The sequence below is a fragment of the Urocampus carinirostris genome, chromosome 4, assembly GCF_059441175.1.
Source record: "Urocampus carinirostris isolate Australia breed hairy pipefish chromosome 4, RoL_Ucar_1.0, whole genome shotgun sequence".
NCBI classification, from domain to species: Eukaryota; Metazoa; Chordata; class Actinopteri; order Syngnathiformes; family Syngnathidae; genus Urocampus; species Urocampus carinirostris.
Window position 1 is genome coordinate 49,766,376 of NC_142352.1, and position 18,370 is coordinate 49,784,745.

The following is an 18,370-nucleotide window of genomic DNA, read 5'->3' on the forward strand; positions in this document are numbered from 1 at the left end:
TCCAGCGTTTTTCCGAATTGCTCAGTCCACAATTGAATGGATTTGGGAGTCCACAATTGAATGGATTTGGGAGTACAGTCAATAAACATGCCCGATTAAAGTCGCCGTCGACACACACTTCCAAACTCCATTACCAACCTTCTCAATGTTTCCTCAGAATCATCCACAAGCGCTGTGTCATCTGCAAACAAGAACTGACATACCTGCCACACCGTTCCACTGTTATCCATCATCTCTACACCTCTGCCAAATACTCTTGCATTCACCTCTCTCACCACACCATCCATGTACACATTAAACAGCCATGGCGACATCACACACCCCTGTCTCACACCAGTCAACTCAGGGAACCACTCACTTGTCTCACCCCCTACTCTTAAACATGCTCTGCTGTTCACATAGAGGCTGCGTCCCATTCTTCGCACTTTCACTCGCTATGTGCCCTAGTCACTCGGTTTGCGCGTTCACGTGAAAATGGGGTGTGTCCCGATACTCTCAAGACCGAGGCAGAAGTGCCCTCAAACCAAGTCGTAACCACTTCAAGACCGAGGGGGCTCTCGACCTCACTTGGCAGCGAAGTGACTACCCAGAAGGCTTTGCGAATTCTCAATATCAACAAACATGCCCGAAAAGGAACCACACAAATGTAAGTAGTTTTCCACAACCACGCATGTATTTGCAATAAAATGTATTGAGATATCTTAGTTAGACGTAAATGCAATAGAAAATCGTATTTTCGCGTTAAAACACGAACATTGCAAAATCGCTACTTTACGAAGTGCACTAATCTACCAAGGGAGCTGGCAAAAAAAAAACCTTCACGCTACAAACTGTAAAGTAGGATAACTGTGCAGAAAATCACGGTTCAGCCCATCCCTGTTTTTATCTTAAAACGAGTCGTGCTTTTCATGTACATGGCCAGTCGCTAAAGGAGCATAGTCAGAATACCGTTCTGGACATAAGCGCTTGTTTACTGCACACAATTTCGGGTGTCGTGTTTTATTTACAATATGATTCTTTCATGTAAGATCAGAATGCATTAGTTTTCATCATGCATTACGAGTAATGTCTCCGAATTTCACGTGGAAATACAGTTGAAACAAACTACTATCACATAGTTCACTGTCTTCTCTGTAAACACATATTAAGTGAACGAATTACCTTCTCAAAATGTTGTCCAAATGTGGAGACAATTCTAAAGCATATGTGATGCTGGCCAATAGAAGGCTCATACAGCCATAAGAATAACATGTCAATTTCATGTCTCACATCAACTAGTTGAGCATCGTATACACAGTTGTTTTTGTACAATACATCAGCATTAAGTAATTCTTGTTTTTTCCACCCAACCTAAGGGCCATTGTAGAACGTCCCGTGGAAGAGCTGGTCACCATCACAGCTACCACGCCATCCACACCACCGGGCACGTCGTTGGCACCTTCTAATCTGGCGCCAAACCCCAAATCACCCAGAAAAAAAAAGGAAGCACGATACACTCCTTGACTTTTTGAAAGTGGAGTCTGCCGGAGTGAGGAAAAGTCTCAAAGAAACTGTGGCCAAAACTGAGCGGTTCCCGTCCTTTTTGGGAAGCTCGTGGACAAATTTCCAGAACAGTGACATCTCTGCAATGTTTCCCTTTGTTTTATAAAAGGAAAATATTTTTTTTTATTAAGAACTCAATGAAGTTCCAGTTTGTGTTTTCCAGCTTCATGGAAGTATTGGTATATTTTTGTTAAAATTTGTGACACATTATTTATTTACTATTATGTATTTTGGCCCAATGTGAGTTTGTTTTTCTGAAAGTAAAGTATTATTTAAGCTGGAGTGATTTGTAGTTGTTTTCTGTCCAACAGTCACATAGTTCACACGCAGTATCTCACATCATTATGAAATAAACCACCAAGGTGTTACTCAAAATGAAGATGTTTATTGAATAGTAATGCAGAAAAGCACATAATGCAAATGTGGGTCTGACTTAAAGAGCCTAAAATATGGCTTTTGGGCAATTTATTCCATATTAACTGTGGACAATTCTTTGTACGGTGGACCTGGGAACCCTGAAGACCCGTGACACCACACGGTAGGACAGAGCGTGGGCCAGCCAGTACACGTAGATCAGGACCTCCAGCCATGGCCCTGTTCCCTCTTTAGCAGCTCCTGCAGGGCCCACATAACCTTCTTGCTCAACCTTAAGTCCTGAATGAGTTCTGACTCCACATCCAACCATAAGCACAGGATGGGAACATTCCTGTCCAACCTGTCCATGCTTATGGGACAGCCACTCTGGAACACAATAGAAAACAAACATTTTAGACATAAATGTGGGCATAGAAAAGAAAAAGACCGCTTTAACTGTGATGTAAGCATCATGAAAAAATGTTGAAATTTTTTTGGTTTGAACAAATTTATTGACACTAATAACAAAAAAAACAATCATGACAATCACAACAGCAATCAAGCACATTCACAATATTATATTCCAATATGATGTTATTAACAGCAAACACAATGTGAGGGTTTGAACAACCCTTCTCGAAAATCCTATTTGCAATCAAGCATATTCACAATTTCATTATATGATATCTTTGTTAGTGTCAATAGATCTGTCCAAGCCAAAGTCGATTGTCTTTTTTGGTCTGAACAAATCCCTTGACACCAACAACAGAAAACAATCATGACCAAACAACAGCAATCAAGCACCTTTTTTATATCCAATGACAACTCTTTTGAATTAAATTCCTTATGAACTAAGGTTTTTGGGTCGTACAGGGAAGTTTGGTGACGATATTATGTCAGCTTAAGGGTCAGGTGGACTGTTCTTGTGTTTGTTTACTTTTCGTCATGTCACACATTCAAGACCCCTACTATGTGTCATAAAATGGCATTAAGATACTAATAAGTAGATTGCCATTTATGTCTACACAAACATAGGGTATTATGTGAACGTGCATTGTATGTTAACTCTTACTGTATTTGACCGAACGGGTCATTTTTTTACTGAGTGTACGTACCTTGTAAAGGTGAATCAGCACTACATAGCGCCGAAGCTGTCTTCAGTATAGCACATTTCTCCTCCGTTGATTGGAGACACGGAAAAGATGATGAGCTTTCAGGCAATCGGTAATAACACAGCTGTAGCGGGCATTTTTAACGTTGCACGAAATCTCCAACTGACACACTACAGGTTGAGACTCGAGTTGTTTACATGTGACGTAGGCCTATACGTCACTAAGGTCTACAGCCAATTAATATTACCACCATCTCCTGGACAGGGGTGGAACCTTGCAAGTCTTGTCCAAACCTTTTCCACTTTGCACTCCACTCGATGAGGGCACTCCTCTATCGAGGGACCTCACTGGAGGGTTCTCGGGGCCGAGTGAGAGAAATGGGATTGGGCCAAAAACTCTTCAATGCTTCCAACAACTTTTCATCCACTCCATACATTACCATCACTTGCCACAATGCCTCTCTATCAACTTTGTCATACGCCTTTTCCAAGTCCATGAAAGCCAAACAAACATCCTTACATTTTGCAAAATATTTCTCGCACACCTGTCGTACTGCAAACACCTGATCTACACATCATCTTTCTTTCCTGATACCACTCTGCTCCTCCATCACCACCTCGTCTATTCTTCCTCTCACTCTCTTAATCAAGACTCTACCATACAGCTTACTTTTATATACAGTATATTTATATATATATATATATATATATATATATATATATATATATATATATATATATATATATATATATATACATACATACACATATCTATACATATATACCGTAAATTCCGGACTATAAGCCGCTACTTTTTTCCCAAACGTTCAACCCTGCGGCTTATTCAGTGATGCGGCCAATTTATGTAATTTTTCTAACAGCCGCCATCCGCCTGTTCTTTGGGAATGTGGGAGGAAACTGGAGTGCCAAGAGAAAACCCACGCAGGCACAGGGAGAACATGCAAACTCCACACGGGGAGGTTTCAGTAGCATGACTTCAACCCTGAACCTCCGCACCGCACCCAGCTGCTGTGCTGCCTATATATATATATATATATATATATATATATATATATATATATATATATATATATATATATATATATATATATATATATATATATATATATATATATATATATATATATATATATATATATGGCAGCACGGCGGCGCAGTGGTTAGGGCGTGTGCGGCACAGTTCTGAGGTCATGGGTTCAAATCCAGCTACCAACTTTCCTGTGCGGAGTTTGCATGTTCTCCCGGTGCATACGTGGGTTTCCTCCGGGCACTCTGATTTCCTCCCACAGTCCAAAAACATGCATGTCAGGTTAATTGTCCGGTCAAAATTGTCCCTAGGTGTGAATGAGCGAGCGAGTTGTCTGTCCCTGTGTGCCCTGCGACTGGCTGGCAACCATGGCATGATCCATCCATCCATTATCTGCACCGCTTATCCTCAGTAGGGTCGCGGGGTGCTGGGGCCCATCCCAGCTATCTTCGGGCAGTGGGCAGTGGACACCCTGAACTGGTTGCACACAGGGACAGACAACTCGCTCGCACATTCACACCTAGGGACAATTTGAACCGGCCAATTAATCTGAAATGCACGTTTTTGGAATGTTGGAGGAAACAGGAGTGCCCGGACGAAACCCACGCAAGCACGGGGAGAACATGCAAACTCCACACAGGAGGTTTGATCTCCCGATCTCAGAACTGTGCCGCACACGCGCTAACCACTGCGCCGCCGTGCTCCCCTTATATGTATATAGATAGATAGATAGATACTTTATTCATCCCCGAAGGGAAATTCACATACGCATACATATATATATATATATATATATATATATATATATATATATATATATATATATATATATATATATATATATATATATATATATATATATGTATATAGGTCATAGATCTATATATGTATATATACCGTAAATTCCTGACTATAAGCCGGTACTTTTTTCCCAAACATTCAACCCTGCGGCTTATTCAGTAATTTAGGTAATTTTTCTAACAGCCGCCAGCGGCGCTCGAGTACAAAAGATAAGATTTAGACCGGTGGAATATATGCGCCGAGGAAGACTGCAACTTCTTGGCTAGACTAGCAGAGAGAAATCTTTCACTAAAACTGGCCGCATGCGAAAGGCAAATTTTTCGCAAGTCTGCCAGTGGATCCTGACAGCGTGGGGCAGCATCAAAAAATCCACCATCACCAACGGGTTCCGAAAAGCCGGTCTGCTGCGTGACGGAGAGTAGGGCACAGAATCAGGAATGGATTAGAGTTCAAGCGAAAGTGACAGCGCGAGTCCGGCTGCGGGAGCGTGGGACGATGTGTTTATGACAAAGTTTCTTTCCGACACTGAGGAAGACGACTTTGATGGCTTCAGTTCTAAGGAGGAAGATGAGGACGGTTTACCGTGATTTTTACAAGTACGGTATGTTTTTTTAACAGAGCCGTTTACTGTGTTGCGAGCGTGTTGCTACCGTGTTGCTACCTGTCACAGGCACCGTTTGGGATGAAAGTTATATTATTATTATTAAAGCTTTGAAAACTCTCTCAGTGTACCGTCTTTCTTTGTAAATATGTGTAACCATGTATAATATGTATTTGCAACTGTATATTATTGTAATCTATTTATTCTAGAGACTTATTCTGATATGTTTTCCACGGGCGAATCAAAAAGAAGGGGCGAAAACAACGTGGGGTGACGGGAAGTGCAGTAAAGGTGAGACGTGTTTGTGGACGCGGCGGACAATAGTGGATACATATTTTTCCCACCCTTACCTTTGGAAATATACACTTTTTTCCTTGGATTACTTTCAACGGGACCCGGACTCTGCAGGTCTGCATCAAACCTTAACTACCGGTATCATTTTACGTTCTCTTTGCCGGCTGTGAATTTTGGACTGTGTACCTTAATGAAGGACATTCAGTTTCAATCACGGGAAGTAAAGTCGGGTTTGGGTTAATTTTGTGTTTGTGTTACTAATTTAATGTGGGCGCATGCGGCTTATATACAAGTACAAAATCGGTTTTCTTCTTAAAATGTGGTGGGTGCGGCTTATAATCAGGTGCGCTCTATAGTCCGGAATCTACTACGGTGTATGTATATATATATATATATATATATATATATATATATATATATATATATAAATATATGGCATCAATAGTGCAATAACATTTAGCAGCGACAAAAAAAAGTCACAGGTTATATATTTCCACAGTTTTGCGCAATAAAGTTTTGCGTGCTTATTTAGATTGGTGACGCCTCGGTAAGAAAGTTCAATAGGCAATAGGTCAAATAGATGATGGCCAAGGTGGGCAGTCTTTTATAATGTCGATGGCTCTGCTGCGGTATCGCAAGACGGCAATGTCTCCTAGACTGGGCAGAGATCGGCAGATAATCTTTTGGGCTGTGTTGATTACTCTCTGTATGCTTTCCATATTTTGGTAATCATCAAAAAAGTTCAAATCCATGTCAATGAATTCCCTGGAGATTGTAGGCATTATTAGCCACGCATGTAGACAAAAGGGAAAGCAAACTAAATAAGAAAAGTGTAAGAAGTATAAAACTAGCTGGAGAACCATTAGCCTCTGCACGCCACTACTAATCCTTAATATATGGGTCCTTCTAAAATAATTACCGTATCATGATAAAGTTCATTATTTTCCTAAGTGTAACGATAAAAATTAAACTTCCATATATTTTAGATTCATTACACACCAACTGAAATATTTAATATCTTTTATGTTTAAATATTCTTGATTTTGGCATTCAGCTCATGAATACCCCAAATTCCTATCTGAAAAAAATTAGAACATCTTGAAAAGGTGTTCTAAACGAGCTACTGACCTATTCATGTGAATCAACGAGTTAACTCTTCACACCTGCAAAGCAAGAGGGTAGGAAATGAGCTGCGATGGCGCATTCCCCAGTTCAAGCCACTTTTGAATCAGAAACAGTGGCAGTAATGGCTGACCTGGGTGACAAAGACGCAACATTGTACTGTTGCTCAGTGGAGCAAAGTACATTTTTTCAATTGAAAACATATTTTGTATGTCCTTCAGAAACTAAGGTGGCACAGTCTGGAGGAAGACTTGGGAGAAAGAAATGCTAAAATATCTAAAGTCCGGTGTCATTTACCCACACTCAGTGATGGTCTGTGGCGCCATGTCAACTGCTGGTGTTGGTGCAGGGTCAATGCCATTTGCTATCGGGAGATTTTAGAGCACTTAATGCTTTCATCTGCTGAAAAGCTTTACGAAGAGGAAGATTTTAATTTTCAGCACGACCTGGCATCTACTCACAGTGCCAAAACCACTGGTATATGGATTACTGACCAGGGTATTACTGGGCTTAATTGGCCTGCCAACTCTCCTGACCTGAACCCAAGGGAGAATCTGTAGAATAATGTGAAGAGGAAGTTGAGAGACACCAGAACCAACACTGTGGATGAGCTTAAGCTCACAATCGAGGCATCCTGGGCCTCCATAACACCTCAGCAGTACCACAGGCTGATTGCCTCCATGCCATGCTGCATTGGAGCAGTAATTTCTGCAAAAGCATTCACAACCAAGTATTGAGTGCGTAACTGACCATTACTATTTGAAGGTTGGATTTTTTTGTTTTCATTAAAAGCACTTTTAAAAAAAAAAGTGTTTATTAATTTTTTTCCTTTCTATTTTTGCCAAAATCATCCATATTAAAACAATGAAAGGCTTGAATTCTTTCAGTTGTGTGTAATGAATCTAAAATATATAAAAGTCTAATGTTTATCAGTACATTGCAGAAAATAAGTAACTAAATATGAATAAATTTATGACTCACCTCACGTGGTAAGCTTTCTCTCCTGGCTTTGATCTCTTTTATCTCCGACAAAACTAACATAAAATGCAACAGAAACAAAGTGAAAATAATTCCAAACAGCTTGCCAACATAATTTTGGCCGTTCCATGTATTCCGTTACTCCCCACTCCTGCACAAAATTTAGTAATTTTATTCATATTTAGTTTCTTTTGTTTTTTATTAGCATATTTGGTATTGGAGTAATCCAAAAGTAATTAAAAGTAATCAAGTTAAAGTAACCCTACCCAACCCTGCCGATTTGTACCAAATGCTTTACAACCATTATTTAAATGCCAATTTCACTGAAACATAAAATGTGTCATATTTACGAGTCTTTGTAAATCTCCAGCTAGCCAAACTAATGGCATGGTGTCATGCCATGTGAGCCCGCGGTTGTGCCACCAAACGCATTTGGTTGCTTGAGGTCAATAAGAGCTGTTTCTTACTCCTTGACATTCTTAACGAGTTGCTATGGAGATAAAGCTCTCAATAAATTACATTTTTGCGTTTTCAACTCACTGATAGCCTATTTAGGGCCACTAATCAATTAAAATCCTTTTGTATCCTCCTCTGCTTGCACATACACATCCATTAATATATGTCCCTCCAATCAAGACTTCAAAAATGAGGGAGTCACTTCTTTTATTTTATCGATGGCACATACAATTATCTCTTGCTGCTATTTTGCATTTTAATGATCAATAATAAACTTTTAGTGTTTTATTAATTATAATGTCAGCCTCCCCCATAATAGTGAAGCAGAGATTTTCTCCTTTATAAAGGCAATAGTTAGTGGGAAAGTTGCGGCATTACTCTCTGTATGAAAACAAATGTGAATTGTGAAAAAAGTATCAACTCTGTATATTTATTCACTCAAATGTTATTTAGTATTGTTTAGAACTCATGTTAAAAATTATCCAAGCGCTACCATAGGCATGTCAAACAAATATGGGATGATTTAATCCAGCCCGACATCAATTTTCGAGTATGTCAAAAAAAGAAACTAGTCTCTAAGTCAGGGGTCGGGAACCTTTTTGACTCAAAGAGCCATAAAAGCAAAAAATATTAATTTTATTTTGGGAAAGAGCCACACCATATATTATGAGACAAATTTACTAAATTGATAAACCGGCGCCCCAGACAAAAGCTTAGTCTTCAGCACATTAATTTTTGATGATTTGATAAAAATTATGAAAAGAGAATAATGCTAGAGCCCATGTCCCAAATTCAACAAAAAGACCACTTTAAACTTGTCTCTTTCTTGCAATTACTCAAGATCGGTTAAACTCCTTTTGACCCTTTTTTTTCATACACATTGGTTTCAAAACCAGATGCAAGCATTTATTTTGTAAAAACGTCACAACATTCTGAGAATAGGGAGCCTTATGTGCTTACCTTTGGCGAGAGATGGGAGGGAATGCTTGTACTTTTTGCATAGCTCCACCCATCCCTCCCACTCACCCAATCAAATGACTAAGTTCTCTTCTGGTGTTTTGGCGTATTTACAGTTCTGTGGATTCATCATAAAGTATCTGAACACTGAACACAGATTATATAGTGAACTTTTAAATAAACGATTCTTTAGCGTTGTACAGCCAAAACGAGTTTTTTTCCCCCTTTTTTTTTTTGCGTGACACCTTGACTGTAAATTGTAGTGAAAAACGTGCCCTATATATACTGCGAAGTGTTCCCTTTATATTTAGCTCTGGTTTGACTTTACGTGTACCTGAATAGGATAGACAAATCCGGTTTTGAACAAGATGGAGAAATTTTGCATGCAATCAAATTGGTCTCTGAGCCACAGATACTCATAGAAAGAGCCATATATGGCTCGTGAGCCATAGGTTCCCGACCCCTGCTCTAAGTCATTTCTCTGTTTTTAATAAATGTTGGCAATGTCCTCTAAAGTGAGCTGAGAGCAGCAAATAATCTTTTGGGCTGAGTTTATTACTCTTTAAATTTTTTCCTGTCTGCTGCCATTCTCCCAATTTACCACTCAGTGACACCGTATACCAGAATCGGGCCTGCGAGCGGCGATTATGTCCACACAAACGGCAGGACAGCCAGCTTGTGTTAAATGTAGAAACTGGCGAGGATTACCCAGGGACCTGCAGCAGCCATATGTCCGAGCTTTGTCTCGTCCTACAAAACTTGGGCTGCCCTTCATGTGATTTATCAAAGGGGCGCGCATGGTGACAGGTGTGCACTTGCAGTGAGGCCCGAGACGCCCCAGGGTGGCCGCTTTGCTCCTTTCCAAGCTTTTCAAGCCTCCGGCAGTTTTTCCCCTTCTTCTTTCCTCCATTCCCGATTTCTTCTCTTCTCCCGCCTTCTCGGTCCCCCATGCACCACCTCACCGCAGCCCTCCTGTGCAAGGGGCTTGGGCCACTGAACAGATTATGGCATAACTAAGACGCTAAAGCAGCGTATTATCGACCTGGTGGCTGAACCGGGGTAGCTAGCTCGGCGGCTAGGCTAATTATGTGTGCGCCAGGGTGTTTGTCTGTGTGTGTGTAAAAGGCTTAGGGAGTAACGCAATACATGTAACGGCTTTTCGTCATTATGATCCAAAAAATGTTATTTTATTCCGTTACAGTTACAGAAAAAAAGACATAAATGATTTGCATTTATATCGTGCTTTCCAAGTCAATGAAGACCTCCCAAAGTGCTTTACAATGTTCTTCACACTTACGCATGTACACACACTCACACACCAATAGGTGTACATTTATGGATTTCTTTGCAGAATTACAATTTTATATCAATTTATATTTCCATCCATCTATTGTCTTCCGCTTATCCGGGGTCGGGTCACCGGGCAGCAGCCTTAAAACAAAAGCGAGGACGTTCCTATTCCGAGCCACCTCCTCCAGCTCATCCGATGTGATCCCAAGGCGTTCCCAGGCCAGCCTAGAGAAACAGTCTCTCCAGCGTGTCCTGGTTCATCCCCGGGGCCTCCTGCCGGTGGGACATGCCTCCCGAGGGAGGCGTCCAGGAGGCATCCTTATCAGATGCCCGAGCCACCTCAACTGGTTCCTCTCAATGCGGAGGAGCAGTTGCTCTACACAGAGTCCCTCCCGGATGACTGAGCTTCTCACCTTATCTCTAAGGGCCCGGTCACACAGCCGTTTGCGTCTGTATCGCAGGTAAAATTTTGCGGGTTTTTTTTGCCCGTGGTTGCCCACGATGGAAAATACGCAAAATTGGCCAACCCGCTGTTCATCGGTGGTATGCCCGCAAAACAGACGCCGGCGACTGTTCCGCTTCCTCATTGCGTCATTTTCTCGTGTGGACCACGGGTATAAAAGCTCCCGAGCCGGTGTTGTGCCCAAATCCGACTCCTACGCACAACCGGCGTTATATAGACTAGGATCTCCCAATTGTTATAATTAGCTCGCTTTATTGTTTTAATAAGCGTTTTATATACAATACGATCGCTTTTGTTGGAAGCGCAGCAGAATGCGCGTTCACGCGAGTGGGGGAGGATTTTAAATACGGTGTGCATTACCGTTCGATTACGTTCACAACAAAAACAAAGACGGAATGGTTTAAGTTGTATTACATTCCCAACAAATGCAAGACGACGTGGTTTTGGTTATATGTTCGCCATTACATTCCCTAAAAGTGATATAAAAGTGAGATAAAACGAGGTAAAAGTGGTTGTGGTAGCGAGGGGATGCAAATCTCGGCAGGGATGCATTTCTAGGCATAACACCGGGCTGTAGAAATCATAACCTCTCAAGACACAGTCCCGTGAAGATCAAGATTTCAAGCTATGGCACCGAAGAAGCCAATATGTTATTATTGTAATAGTTTTTCATTTTTATTTTATTATCTTGTTATGAAATGAAAAGAAATGTCAAGAAATAAAAATAAATTAAGACAAGGTCACTACGCTGACGGGGATCCATGTTCACCCCCTTGACGTCTCGAGCACAACTGACGTGTGCTCGGCAAATCGCACTGTATATACGCGGAGAAAGGCGTTTGACCGTCACACGCGTAACACGCTAATTTCACGTAATAACACCGCGATCCAGGCGCAGAACATGCTATTACCATGCTCCACCCACGATTACCCGCTGAAATTTCCCGTCCTACCCATGTGTAACCACACCCTGGCCGCGGCCAGAGCACTTCGTTCCGCGTCATTTCCGCGTCATTACCTCGTGTGCCGCCCGCGGTTAACACGTGCTCAAAGTTTTGAGCAGCTCAAAACTTTTTCGCGCGGCCAACCGCGTGTGAATTTCCGACCGCGAGTAAAGCACTGCTGTATCTCGTCTATATCGCGGTCTCAAAGCGTCCAACAGCGCCCAACAGCGTCTGCTCCACGGCCAGAAATTTCTGGCCGTGATTCAGCCTCGATACGCCCGTGAAAGGCTGTGTACCCGTGCTCTAAAGTATTGAGCAGCGCAAAAAATTTTCGCGCTGCCAACCGCGCGTGAATATCCGACCGCGTGTTAAGCACTGCTGTATCTCGTCTGTATGGCGATCTCAAAGCGTCCAATAGGTCCGCCTCACAGGCAGAAATTTCTGGCCGTGATTCAGCCGCAAACGGCTGTGTGACCGGGCCCTAAGGGAGAACCCAGACACCCTGCAGAGGAAACTCATTTCGGCCACTTGTATCCGGGATCGTGTTCTTTCGGTCATAACCCACAGTTTATGACAATAGGTGAGGGTAGGAACGTAGATCGACCGGTAGATCGAGAGCTTTCGGCTCAGCTCCCTCTTCACTCCAACGGACCGGTACAAGGTCCGAATGACGGCAGACGCTGCACCGACCCGTCTGTCGATCCCCCGTTCCATCCTACCCTCACTCGTGAACAAGACCCCAAGATATTTGAACTCTTCCACTTGGGGCAATATCTCATCCCCAACTGAGTACCATGGTCTCGGACTGATCCTCATCTTGGCCTCTTCACACTTGGCTGCGAATTGCTCCAGCGAGAGCTGAAGATCATGGCCCGAAGAAGCCAACAACACCACGTCATCTGCAAGAAGCAGTGACGCAATGCTGAGGCCCCCAAACCGGACTCCATCCCCACCAAGGCTGCGCCTACAAATTCTGTCCGTAAAAGTTATGAACAGAATCGGTGACAAAGAGCAGGCCTGGCGGAGTCCGACCCTCACCAGGAACAAATCTGTCTCAACTGCCGGCAATACGGACCAGACTCTGGCACCGGGCATACAGGGACTGCACAGCCCGGATAAGACTGTGCGGTACTCCATACTCCTGAAGCACACCCCACAGGGCCTCGTGAGGAACACGGTCGAATGCCTTCTCCAAGTCCACAAAACACATGTAGACTGGATAGGCAAACTCCCATGCTCCCTCAAGGCCCCTCAGAGGGTAAAGTGCTGGTCCAGTGTTGCACGGCCGGGACGAAAACCAAACTAGTCCTCCTGAATCCGAGACTCAACCTCCTGGCGGACCCCCCTCTTCAGTACCCCTGAATAGACCTTACCAGGGAGGCTGAGAAGTGTGATTCCCCTGTAGTTGGGACACGCTATCTGGTCCCGCTTCTTGAAGAGGGGAACTACCAAACCAGTCTGCCAGACCAGAAGCACTGTCCCCGATGTCCAGGCGATGTTGCAGAGGCATGTCAACCATGACACGCCCACAACATCCAGATCCTTAATGAACTCCGGGCGGATCTCATCGACCCCTGGGGCCCTGCCAACGAGGAGATTTTTTACCACCTCGGTGACTTCAACCCCAGAGATACGAGAGCCCAAATCGGAGTCCTCCGGCTCTGCTTCTCCAGAGGAAGACGTGTCGGTGGGATTGAGGAGGTCTTCGAAGTACTCCGCCCTCCGATTCACAATGTCCCGGGTCGAGGTCAGCAGCCTCCCATCGCCACTATATACAGTGTCGATGGCACACCGCTACCCCCCCTGAGACGCCGAATGGTGGACCAGAATTTTCTCGAAGCCGTTCGGAAGTCGGCTTCCATGGCCTCGCAAGACCGCTCCCATGCCCGAGTTTTGGCCTCGGCCACCTGCATTCCGCATGGCCAGTCGATGCCTGCCAGCTGCTTCCAGAGTCCCACGGGCCAGGAAGGCCCAATAAGACTCTTTCTTCAGCTTGACAGCATCCCTCACCGCCGGTGACCACCAATGGGTCTGAAGGTTGCCACCGTGGCAGGCACTGACTACCTTACAGCCACAGCTCCGATCAGCCGCCTCGACAATGGAGGCGTGGAACATGGTCCACTCTGACTCATAGTACCCCGCCTCCCTCTGGACATGGGCAAAGTTCTGCTGGAGGTGTGAATTGAAACCTCTTCTGACAGGAGATTCTGCTAGCCGTTCCCCGCAGACGCTCACAACATGCTCAAGTCTGCCGGGTCAGACCGGCATCCTCCCCCACCATCGGAGCCAACTCACCACCACGTGGCTATCAGTTGACAGCTCCGCCCCTCTCTTCATCCGAGTGTCCAGAACAAGGGGCCGCAGGTCCGACGACACAACTACAAAGTCGATCATCGAACTACAGCCTAGTGCCAGGTGCACATATGGACACCCTTATGTCTGAGCATGGTGTTCGTTAGGGACAAACCATGGTGGGCACAGAAGTCCAGTAAAGATACACCGCTCGGGTTTAGGTCAGAGGGGGCGGTTCTTCCCAATCACCCCCCTCCAGGTCTCACTGTCATTGCCCACGTGAGCACACCCTCCAAAGACTCTAAGAAGGGTGGGTACTCTGAACTGCTATTTGGTGCATAAGCACAAACAACAGTCAGAACCTGTCCCCTGCCCCCCCACCCGAAGGCGGAGGAAGGCTACCCTTTCGTCTACTGGGGTGAACCCCAACGTACAGGCGCTGAGCCGTGGAGCAACTAATATGCCCACACCGACTGCGCCTCTCACCAGAGCAACTCCAGAATGGAAGAGAGTCCAACCCCTCTTCAGAGGACTGGTACAAGAGCCAGAGCCGTGCGTGGAGGTGAGTCCGACTATATCTAGTCGGAACTTCTCAATCTCACACACCAACTCGGGCTCCATTCCTGCCAGAGAGGTGACATTCCATGTCCCAAAATCCAGTTTCTGTAGCCCCTTCCGACCCCTTTGGCCCTTCCTACAGGTGGTGAGCCCATGGGAAGAGAGACCCATGTTGTCCCTTCGGGCTGTGCCCGGTCGGACCCAGTGAGCAAAGGCCCGGCCACCAGGCGCTCACCAGCGGACCCCACCTCCAGGCCTGGCTCCAAAAGGGGGCCCCGGTAACCCGCGTCCAGACGAAGGAAATTTTCTCTTCATAAGGGGCCTTCTGATCTGTGTTTTGTCTGGCCCCTCACCTAGAACCTGTTTGCCATGGGTGACCCTACCAGGAGCTTAAAGCCCCCGACAACATAGCTCCTAGGATCATTGGGACACACAAACTTCTCCACCATGATAAGGTAGCAGATCATGGAGGAGGAAATGTTGGGCCCCCCTGAGCCACGTGGATACCCGCTTCAGAAAGAGCTGGGGCGGTACAACTGAAAATGATGATACCTCATTGAGGATAAAAGGGAACGGTAACTGCACAATAAGAGCAACTCTAGTGATAAGCCCTAGGGCGCAGCTGAAGTTAGGAGGAACACGTAGGGGAATCCTGTGCATGAATTTCCATATAACTATGGGAGAGGCCGCTGAGGGGACCCATTAGAGGGAAATGTGCAATAAGGGAACGCAAAACTATCAAGAAATTTATATTTATATACCGTAAAATCCAGACTATAGAGCGCACCTGATTATAAGCCGCACCCACCACATTTCGGGTGGAAAACCGATTTTGTACATACACAAGCCGCACCTGTATATTAGCCGCGAAGCAGGCACAACTAATATAATCCCCCGAGGTCTTTTTATTATTATTATTATTATTATATCTATCTTCTTCCACCGAAATTTAACGGGTATCTCCTCCCAGAGCTTTTGGAGTAACCGAACGATTCGTGTACCAAAAATTCCGGCCGGGACTCTTGTGGGTTGTCTTTTGACAGCGATACGAGTAAAAGTCGAAAAAAAGTCCCCATCCGCTCTAATGTATTTTGTGTGATTCCCCTGTAGTTGGGACACGCTATCTGGTCCCGCTTCTTGAAGAGGGGAACTACCAAACCAGTCTGCCAGACCAGAAGCACTGTCCCCGATGTCCAGGCGATGTTGCAGAGGCATGTCAACCATGACACGCCCACAACATCCAGATCCTTAATGAACTCCGGGCGGATCTCATCGACCCCTGGGGCCCTGCCAACGAGGAGATTTTTTACCACCTCGGTGACTTCAACCCCAGAGATACGAGAGCCCAAATCGGAGTCCTCCGGCTCTGCTTCTCCAGAGGAAGACGTGTCGGTGGGATTGAGGAGGTCTTCGAAGTACTCCGCCCTCCGATTCACAATGTCCCGGGTCGAGGTCAGCAGCCTCCCATCGCCACTATATACAGTGTCGATGGCACACCGCTACCCCCCCTGAGACGCCGAATGGTGGACCAGAATTTTCTCGAAGCCGTTCGGAAGTCGGCTTCCATGGCCTCGCAAGACCGCTCCCATGCCCGAGTTTTGGCCTCGGCCACCTGCATTCCGCATGGCCAGTCGATGCCTGCCAGCTGCTTCCAGAGTCCCACGGGCCAGGAAGGCCCAATAAGACTCTTTCTTCAGCTTGACAGCATCCCTCACCGCCGGTGACCACCAATGGGTCTGAAGGTTGCCACCGTGGCAGGCACTGACTACCTTACAGCCACAGCTCCGATCAGCCGCCTCGACAATGGAGGCGTGGAACATGGTCCACTCTGACTCATAGTACCCCGCCTCCCTCTGGACATGGGCAAAGTTCTGCTGGAGGTGTGAATTGAAACCTCTTCTGACAGGAGATTCTGCTAGCCGTTCCCCGCAGACGCTCACAACATGCTCAAGTCTGCCGGGTCAGACCGGCATCCTCCCCCACCATCGGAGCCAACTCACCACCACGTGGCTATCAGTTGACAGCTCCGCCCCTCTCTTCATCCGAGTGTCCAGAACAAGGGGCCGCAGGTCCGACGACACAACTACAAAGTCGATCATCGAACTACAGCCTAGTGCCAGGTGCACATATGGACACCCTTATGTCTGAGCATGGTGTTCGTTAGGGACAAACCATGGTGGGCACAGAAGTCCAGTAAAGATACACCGCTCGGGTTTAGGTCAGAGGGGGCGGTTCTTCCCAATCACCCCCCTCCAGGTCTCACTGTCATTGCCCACGTGAGCACACCCTCCAAAGACTCTAAGAAGGGTGGGTACTCTGAACTGCTATTTGGTGCATAAGCACAAACAACAGTCAGAACCTGTCCCCTGCCCCCCCACCCGAAGGCGGAGGAAGGCTACCCTTTCGTCTACTGGGGTGAACCCCAACGTACAGGCGCTGAGCCGTGGAGCAACTAATATGCCCACACCGACTGCGCCTCTCACCAGAGCAACTCCAGAATGGAAGAGAGTCCAACCCCTCTTCAGAGGACTGGTACAAGAGCCAGAGCCGTGCGTGGAGGTGAGTCCGACTATATCTAGTCGGAACTTCTCAATCTCACACACCAACTCGGGCTCCATTCCTGCCAGAGAGGTGACATTCCATGTCCCAAAATCCAGTTTCTGTAGCCCCTTCCGACCCCTTTGGCCCTTCCTACAGGTGGTGAGCCCATGGGAAGAGAGACCCATGTTGTCCCTTCGGGCTGTGCCCGGTCGGACCCAGTGAGCAAAGGCCCGGCCACCAGGCGCTCACCAGCGGACCCCACCTCCAGGCCTGGCTCCAAAAGGGGGCCCCGGTAACCCGCGTCCAGACGAAGGAAATTTTCTCTTCATAAGGGGTCTTCTGATCTGTGTTTTGTCTGGCCCCTCACCTAGAACCTGTTTGCCATGGGTGACCCTACCAGGAGCTTAAAGCCCCCGACAACATAGCTCCTAGGATCATTGGGACACACAAACTTCTCCACCATGATAAGGTAGCAGATCATGGAGGAGGAAATGTTGGGCCCCCCTGAGCCACGTGGATACCCGCTTCAGAAAGAGCTGGGGCGGTACAACTGAAAATGATGATACCTCATTGAGGATAAAAGGGAACGGTAACTGCACAATAAGAGCAACTCTAGTGATAAGCCCTAGGGCGCAGCTGAAGTTAGGAGGAACACGTAGGGGAATCCTGTGCATGAATTTCCATATAACTATGGGAGAGGCCGCTGAGGGGACCCATTAGAGGGAAATGTGCAATAAGGGAACGCAAAACTATCAAGAAATTTATATTTATATACCGTAAAATCCAGACTATAGAGCGCACCTGATTATAAGCCGCACCCACCACATTTCGGGTGGAAAACCGATTTTGTACATACACAAGCCGCACCTGTATATTAGCCGCGAAGCAGGCACAACTAATATAATCCCCCGAGGTCTTTTTATTATTATTATTATTATTATATCTATCTTCTTCCACCGAAATTTAACGGGTATCTCCTCCCAGAGCTTTTGGAGTAACCGAACGATTCGTGTACCAA

The 18,370-nt window shown here is 45.7% G+C and overlaps 1 long non-coding RNA gene across 1 annotated transcript; it reads right to left on the reverse strand.

Annotated features, from left to right (window-relative positions):
- Positions 1-1,907: 1,907 nt before the first annotated feature.
- On the reverse strand, positions 1,908-3,392 carry LOC148368070 (uncharacterized). Its single transcript, XR_015850365.1, has 2 exons — positions 3,012-3,392; positions 1,908-2,283 (listed from the first exon to the last, which is right to left on the reverse strand). It is a non-coding gene; the product is annotated as an uncharacterized LOC148368070 (long non-coding RNA).
- Between the last annotated feature and the right edge of the window lie 14,978 nt (positions 3,393-18,370).